Source organism: Schistocerca serialis, chromosome 6, assembly GCF_023864345.2.
Source record: "Schistocerca serialis cubense isolate TAMUIC-IGC-003099 chromosome 6, iqSchSeri2.2, whole genome shotgun sequence".
Lineage (NCBI taxonomy): Eukaryota > Metazoa > Arthropoda > Insecta > Orthoptera > Acrididae > Schistocerca > Schistocerca serialis.
Genome location: NC_064643.1, coordinates 255,882,303 through 255,891,432, shown reverse-complemented (window position 1 = coordinate 255,891,432; position 9,130 = coordinate 255,882,303). Strand labels below are relative to the sequence as shown.

The 9,130-nt window shown below is 40.0% G+C and overlaps 1 protein-coding gene across 1 annotated transcript in view; it reads left to right on the top strand.

The window, feature by feature from the left end:
- Nucleotides 1-524: 524 nt before the first annotated feature.
- The window catches only part of LOC126484271 (TIMELESS-interacting protein), a 60,239-nt gene continuing 51,633 nt past the window's right edge, over nt 525-9,130 (top strand). The window contains exon 1 of the mRNA XM_050107695.1: nt 525-667. The gene's annotated coding sequence lies outside the window, so the exon portion shown is untranslated. The remainder of the gene's footprint in view (nt 668-9,130) is intronic.

Here is a 9,130-nt window from a genome sequence, read left to right as displayed (position 1 = left end):
CACGCTCCAACTTGTCTGCGCAGACGTGGTTTGAACCGACAGATTTGAGAGGTTTCGCTCAAACCTCCAACTCCAACTTCCAGGTTTGCACACACCTCAGGTTGGTGCAAATCTTCTGTTCACACGCAACGATCTGTCTGCGCAGATGTGATGTGCGCAGACATTTGCGCAGACAGATCGTTGCGTGTGGACGGGCCTTAAAGGGATAGAAAGTGATCTCTGATTCTCTGAAGAACTTTGCAACATTGTGCAAATATCTTCTTAGTTGCGTGTGACAAGTGGTATCAGTTTGTGGATATAAAGAAATTTTCTCGAAAAAAGATGCCTGGAGAACCAAATCGGGAACCTGAAGCGTGTGATACATGTGATTTGCAAACTAATGAGGAAGTTAGGGAACTGACACTGACTGATAAACTAAACAAGAAACTTTTGATGTCTTTGCTGGAACGAATGAATACGGGGAACCAGTTTGAACGTTTCATTGATAATAAGGACACCGAAAATGGGAACGAAGAAGATTTCGCATAGGGATTTTGGGTACTGATACAGTGCCTGCCAGTATAGAGTGAAAGCTTGTAATTGTCGTTAACTATATTGCTTATCTTTGACACTAGTTTCGCGCGCTTTTTCTACAACAAACAAATTACGACGGACTACTGTGTTACAGGTAAACCTAATACTGTTTTATGTGCGAAGTAAATTGAATGAGTGGAAAGTTGATAGTATTTGGCCATAAATGAGCATATTTGAAGAGCAGTCGTCCTTTACGTACAATGATCTGATAAAAACATTTGTTCACAAACACGGTTAAAATCTGTACATATAAAATTTATACCATTCGGTTAAAAGAAATTTGTTACTGAAAAAACATGCTATTAATAGGTATTTGCATACAAAAGCCTAAAGATGTGTTGTAATTACGTTGACTCTTTTTCGCTCAAGTTAAAACTGCAAAACGATTATTTTATTTTTGTTTGTTATAACCCTCTGAAGCAGTTTTGACCCATTTGTTTCATAATGATCACACAGGTTGTGAAAATCTGCTGCTTGTAACCTTCTGATACCGATAATTGATAAATTTTCACTTAAGATATCTGCACGCATCACAGTACGGCAAGTCTGGTAAATTTCTTGCAACAACCGTGACAAACAAGCACTCCCAGTGGACTGCAAGAGTCTCCCAGTCTGCTTGCAGGTCCACTTATTGTAGGAACTCTGATTATCTAGATGTGGGCTTGTGTTCTCACACTGGAGATTCAGTAGTGGAGCATTTTTACCTGTTTCTCCCGTAGAAACTAGATGCCTCATCTGTTTCATTTCTCTTCTCATTACCAGATTCACTGGAGCCAAGGCCTTATTCTGAAGCAGTTTCATGTTCACTTCTGTGAGAAGGATCATTTTACTCTTCAATATCATTTACATCACTAGCTTTATCTTCTTCTAACAGTTTCCATACAGAATTTTGGACAAATCACTGAGATACATTAATTATAGCTCAGAACCATAGTATAAGTGACAATAAATGAAAACTCCGCTTAAAAATAAGATGATTTAAGTTGATACATAAATTTTGACCATATAGAAATGTGTTCCGAGGAAGTGGATCAATTTACAATGCGTGCAGTGTGTCTGCAGGTGGTTGTCAAATGTGAAAAAAAAGTATGTAGAACCACCAAAAATACAATGACCAACAGAGAAAATAGGAGGGGTTTACAGTTTCTTTGGTGTCAAAAAGATCCCACAAGTGTGAGATTTAAGATGATGTTGTAATTTATATGTAGGGTAAAGAATGACTCCCAAGTTTGTTTTGTTGCAGGTACTGTTGTTAGTTGCCTAACAGTAAAAAATGAGTTGCCCCAAACAGTGGAACATATTCCACATTTATCATGCGTGGATGATATTAAATAGTGTGTCTCACAATGGTAGTAGGCTATATTTGAGATGTTCGTCTGTTTGCTTTAATCTAGCTTATTTACATGAGAATGGCTGATGAATGTGCATCTGCAGTCTACTATTGGGAGATTCCATGGTGACATTAGATTTTGAAATCAGTGTTTCATTGGTGACTCGTTATCAATCTATAAACCCGTATTTTCTTTTGTAAATCATCGTTATAAATTGTTGTTCAGGCAAAGATCTTGAAGTGTTATTTAAGCAGGGAAGAGCATTAAAATTAAAGGACAAGAATGTAATTTATGTTGTGATGTATGTTACAAATTTGGGACATCCTATTCCTAATGTGCATTTTAAGTAAAAAGCGTCATCAAACTATAAGGAGTATGGATCTGGTTTTTAACACAGAATATGCACAGTAGGTTGGCCTTTAAATGACAGAGTTACAGATTTCTACTTCTTGTTGGAAAAACTTTTTTCCTGCAAGCAGAGAAATGAAAGTATGACATTATGTGTCAAATAAGATAAACTTAACATTAACGTTTCTTTTTTCAAACACCATGAAAATTTGTAAGAGAATGACATCTGGGAAAATGAATTGAAAATTCAATTAAAAGTCAGAGAAATGAAAATATCCTCTTGAATTGATATCAAGTGGATTAATTTTCTGTAAAATTTCATCACATTTTACAGGTCATTTCTGATAGTGACCAGCACACTCAATTGCACTGATTGTACATGCTTCTCCAGCATTGAATTTACTGCCATATTGTACTTTTTACCAGACTCCAATTTTCACATTTTCTATAGTTTCTTCAGTTTGATGATCTGCAGCAGCAAAATTCTTTGGAAACAGCAGATATGTTTGTAGTAGTTCTTTCTTGTAGTGAAAACTGTGAATGCTTTTGTGTTTGGTACTGGTGGTGCTGAAGAAACTATTTGAGCCAGCTTAAGTTTCATATTGATTCCTTGAATTTCATCGATAGACATGAAAATCCTGCATAGTTGAAGTACTTGCAGCTACCTGAGCGAAAGTTGATGCATCACCTAATATTAATTTTCACTTTTTTACTGCATTCCCCACTAGCCATTCTGCAACTGCACCAATTCCATCTATGGCTCCTTTACTGTGGGGTGTAGCCAATAAGTTCCAGGAGATTTCCACATTATGAAATGATTGAAATTGAGGTACAATAGCAGTAATATATTGGTTTTAAAATTGTGAGGCAGGTCCATCTGACCACATTGAAACGACCTTCACATTTTCAGGTATGTGAGCAACTGCAGAACTTGAGCCATGGCTTTATCCAGAGCACTATGTGACTTATACAGTGACAAAATTGCTTTAGTAGGCTGCTGATATCGCATCTTATGTTACCAATGTTTTCTAACTGTCTCGCTATTTGTAGCTCGTTCTTTCTTCAACTGTCCTTACTTATCTTGACTCTACGGTAGAAACTTTTGTTTCTGCTTCTGCTGGCTTTTTCGAGCTTCTGCCAGCTGCATCTTCTTAAATTCTTCATATTTTCCTTTACTCTGTAACTTTTGCCTTCACCTACTCTGTCTTTATGCTGCTGCTAAGGGCACCATTTTCTTCTAATCTTAAAATAATACATGTGACTCAGATTTACGTGACTCACATTACACATTCAATTTTCTATTTTTACAGTATTGGTTGAAATTGGGAAACTTTTAGTACTGTTAGTGGTTACACAGTCACACTGATGAGTAAATTACTGAACAAGATAAAGTTATGTCTAATATTTTTCTTGGTAAAAAAAGAAACTTAATTACATGAAAGTGACTCATTTTACATGAAAGTTTATGCTGTTATATTATTTACCCCAACCTATAATTTACCTACTTCAGTTTTATACTCTTTATGCAGTACATTAGGGTATGTAACAGTAATATAAAAATAATGATGTGCTAATTCTTACCTGTCAATTAGTTGAAATGAAGGTCCAAAATCTCCAATAATTCACACTGTCATCACATTAAAAACATATGGCATTATAATAAAGGCTACAAATTATGAAGGGAAAGCAATAATGGGCCACAAACCATTGTTGCCATTCAGTAAAAAGTCCAGCCTTTTCAAAAAAAAAATATAAAAAGCACCAAATTTTAAACTTTTAATATCATAAGTGTGTTCTTCTTTACATGGAATATCCCTATTTCATTGTTTAACACTGTCTGTTGCTACAAATGTTTGGTTATTTTGAGCCATAATATTGAAAACTACTAACTTTTGAGCCATAATATTGAAAACTACTAACTATCCTGTTTGGCAGTAAGAGTTAGCCACTCCCCTCTTTCTCTCCTGCCCCTTTGCTGTATGTTTTGTAGTTAACGTGTATTGTGTATGCATAAAATGCACCGAAGGAATTGTCAAAAAGTTCCTCAGTTTTCCCCTATGTTGTTGTATGTAGTGTTTTAATGAGACCTACATGTAAAGAAAAGTATAATTAACATGGAGTGAATGATGGTCATAGATTTCAGAGTGATATAGGCAATTGTCACCATAATCAAGATTTTGTATTCATATTCTTTGGTTTCGCCAATTGTCATCTGTATATTCACCTTCCAACCTAAACTCAACTATGAGCCGCCTACAGTACTGAAGAACATTTCCTGGAAACCACTGTCAAACATGTCTGGATCAGTATTCATATGTAATCACTGATCACTTGGATGGTGTTAATCCATCATTTCACGTCTAGTGTTTCATCTGAAACACCATAGTACCTCTGTCGGTAATCTGTTTTACACCTGTACCTGTACTCTGTGAACCACCGTGAGGTGCCTGGTAGAGGATATGTCTCATTGTACCAGTTATTAGGGTTTCTTCCCATTCTAGGCACATGTGGAGCACAGGAAGAATGATTGATGAAAGCTCTGTGTGTGCAGTAACCATACTAATCTTATCTTCATAATCCCTATGTGAGCGATATGTACGGAGCTGTACTGTATTCCTAGAGTCATCATTTAAAGCCAGATCTTAAAACTTTGTTAACAGACTTTCTTGGGATAGTTGACGACTGTCTTCAAGAGTCTGTCAGTGCAGTTCTTTCAGTATTTCTGTGAGTATTCCACATATCAGATATATCTGTGACCATTCGTGCTGCCCTTTTCTGTATACCTCCAATATCCCCTGTTAGTTCTATTTGGTGCGGGTCCCACGCACTTGAGCGAAATTCTAGAACCGGTAGCATGAGTGACTTGTAAGCAATCTCCTTCATAGATTGATTGCACTTTTCCAGTATTGTATCAGTGAACGGAAGGCTATGGCCTGCTTTACTGAAGCTACATGATACTCCATTTCGTATCCCTACGAAGTGTGACACCTAGCTAGGTATTTGTATGAGTTGGCTGATTCCAGCAGTGATTAATTGACATCTTTGAACCACTTCGAAATCTTATCAGGATGTGGCTGAATAGTTATGCACTTCTTTCAGGCAGGACTTCATTGTAGATAACTGCATCATCTGCAAAAAGCCTGGGATTACTGTTAATGTTGTCTTCAAGGTCATTGATATTCAACATGAACAGTGAGGGCCACACACACTTCCTTGGGGCACCACAAAAGTTATTTGTATACCTGACACTTACTCTCCATCCAAGGTAACATGCTGCGATCTCCGTACCAAAAAGTCCTGAATGCAGTCACAAATTTCACGTGATACCCCATATGGTTGTACTTTTGACAATAAGCGTAAGTGTGATACTGAGTCAGATGCATTTGGGAACTTACTGCATCTATCCGAATGTCTTGATCCAAAGCTTTCATTATGTCATTTGAGAAAAGTGAGTGTTGGGTTTCACATGAGCAATGTTTTTGGAATCCATGCTGGTTGGCATTGAGGAGATCATTCTGTTCAGGATACCTCATTATGTTTGAGCTCAGATTATGTTCTAAGATTCTAAATCAAAAAGATGGCAAGGCTACTGGATGGTATTTTTGTAGATTACTTCTACTATCCTTCTTGTAGACAGGTGTGACTTTTGCCGCTCCCCCCCCCCCCCCCCCCCTTTTTTTTTTTTAAGTACGGGGCACTGTTATTTGTTCGTGGGATCCAAAATAGATTACAGATAGAAGAGGGTCTAACTCAGCTGCAAATTCAGTATAGAATCTGACAGGGAGTCCATCACACCTGGAGCTTTGTTCAGTTTTAACGTTTTCAGCTGTTTTCTAGCACCACTGATACTAGCACTTACTTAATTCATCTTTTCAGGTTTAAATTCGGCAATTCTCCTGTGTGTCCCTTTGTAAAGGAACATTTGAAAATTGAGTTCAGCATTTCAGCTTTTGGTTTGTTATGCTCAGTTTCAGTTCCTTTCTCATTCTTTGTGGACTGGACACTAACTTTGATGTCACTAACTACCTTTACCTATGATCAGAATTTCTTTGGGTTTTGTGAAACGTTATTTGACAGTATTCTTCTACAGTAGTCATTGAAGGCATCACACATTGACAGCCAAAAGCGTTTCATTCAACATCTATTTATAGCCCTACGCTTTGTTTTACATCTATTATGCAGCAATCTTTGTTGTTTCTGTAGAAGTTTCTTTGCAGTGACGACATACCATGGAAGGTCCCTCCCATTATTAACTGTTCTGCTGGATACATATCTATCCAGTGTGTGGTCAGTTATTCTTTTAATCTTGAGACATAGTTCCCCTATATGCTCCTGCCCTGTGCTGAAAGTTTCAAGCTCCTCATTGAGTAATGACATCATTGATTTTTTTTTTATCTAGCTTATTGAACATATAATAATGTATGGAAAGTTCTGGTTGAGAATTGCGACTCACTGAAAGGCAGAGGCACTATGCTGTTGGTAGGTACACAAACAAAAGGTACAGAGCTATACTAGCCTTCGGAATGAACTTCCTTTTTTAAGCTTGTAGGAAAAACATGTACACGCCTGTCTCCCTACATTGTGCTCAGTCGACTACCAGTTCTTTCCAGGCCCACAGTGAGTGTACTGAGGTGAGGTGAAGGGTGCAGGTTGGGGCAGGGTGAGTGATGGAGATAGGTGGGAGGCAGAAAAGAGGTTGGGGGAAGTGTCTAGTGGCTTGTGGGAGAGTGGGGAGCATTCTGTGGGCTAGCTAGGGATGCTGGTAGAGGGGGCACATGGCAGTTGGTTGGGCATGCAATCTCACAGATGAGTGCGTGAGATCAGCACACATCTAACTGACACGAATTGGGGGGGGGGGGGGTAGTGGGGCGCCCACACACACACACACACACACACACACACACACACACACACACATTCACTAGTGGATTAGTGAATGAGTAGACAGCGATTTACCTTAAGTGTAGGCCAGGAAAGGTTATGGGATTGAAGGATGTGCTGTAAAGATAGCTCCCATCTGTGCAGCTCAGAAAAGCTGGTGGTGGTGTGGGGAGGACCCAGATGAGATGGGTTGTGAAGCAGTCATTGAAATCTCGCATGTTGTGCTCTGCTGCATGTGTTGCCACTGGGTGGTCCATCTTGTTTTTGCCAACAGTTTGGTGGTGCCTATTCATTCTCGTTTGCAGTTTGTTTGTTGTCATATCAATGTAAATCACTGTGCAGTGGCTGCAGCAGAGCTGGTATATAACATGGCTGCTTTCACAGGTGGCCCGGCTTCCCGTGCCATATCCCCCCCCACACACACACACACACCTGATCCTCGCATCCATCCCAAGAACCAACCGCAAAGAAGTGCCCCCTTTGTCACCCAATACCTTCCAGGACTGTAATGACTGAACCACTTCCTTTGTCAGGGCTTTCATTATCTATCATCATGCCCTGAAATTAGGGAAGTCCTAAGATAACTTCCATCACCTCCCAAAGTGGTGTTCTAGTGCCCACCCAATTTACACAACATCCTAGTCCATCCCTTTGCCACTCCCACCCACAGTTACCTGCCACAGGGATCATACCTGTGTGGAAGACCCAGATGCTAGACCTGGACAATCCACCCACCCAGCACCACCTCCTCCAGTCCCATCACAGGCTTATCTTGCCCCATCAGAGGCAGGGCCACCTATGAAAGCAGTCATGTTATATATCAGCTCTACTGCAACCACTGCACACCCTTTTACATTGGTATGACAATCAACCTGCCAACTATAATGAATAGCCACTGCCAAACTGTTGCAAAAAACAAGGTGTACCACCCAGTGGCACAATGTGCAGCAGAGCACAATATGCAAGATCTCAATGGGTGCTTCACAACTCATGTCATCTGGATCCTGCCCACCAGCACCACCAGCTTTTGTGTGTGTGTGTGTGTGTGTGTGTGTGTGTGTGTGTGTGTGTGTGTGTGTACACAATGTCCCGAGTCCCAATAGCACCCCCCCTCCCCAATTAGTGTCAGCTAGTTGTGTGCTGCTATCTCACGCCCTCATCTGTGAGATCGCGTGCCCAACCATCTGCCACCTGCCACCTCTACCAGCATCTCTAGCTAGCCCACAGACAGCTTCCTACTCTCTCACAAGCTTCTAGATGCTTCCCCCTCCCAACCCCTCCCTCACCCCACCCCGGGCCAGGAAAGAGCTGGAAGTCGACTGAGCACAGTGAAGGGAGACAGGACGTGTGGGTGGGTGGGTGGGTGGGCGCGCGCGCGCATGTTTTTCCTACAAGCTTGAATAGGGAAGTTCATTCCGAAAGCTAGTAAAGCTCTGTACCTTTTCTTTGTATACCTGTTGACGACACAGCACTACTGCCTTACTGAAATTGTGTATATTTTTCTGCTTGTTTTAGTTGTTCTTTGTACTTTGGTAATCATTTTTACCACAGCTGCATCATGATCACTGTTACCAGTCTCGATGTGGAAATTCTCAGAGAGGTCATGTCTGTTTGTTGCAATTAGATCCAATATATTTTCATCTTGAATGGGTTTCCTTACAGCCATTTTCCTAGTGGAAACCTCCATTTTTCCAATGTGGATGATTTAAGTCACCAACAACAATCACATTATGATCATAGAACATATATACAAGTGAATTGGGGTTTTTTCCAAAGTTTTCGATTACATCATGAAATGATTATTTTATGCCCACACAATCTCACGAGCAGCTTTAATTTCTGTTTCTGTGGATTTGAGTTTCTCGTCTACTGTGACAAATACACCACCTCTATTTCCCAATTGCCTGTCCTTTCCATTTACACTCAAATTTTCTCCAAAGATCTCACTGCTATCAGTTTCAGGTTTCAACCGGCTTTCTGTACCTGATATTAGGTGA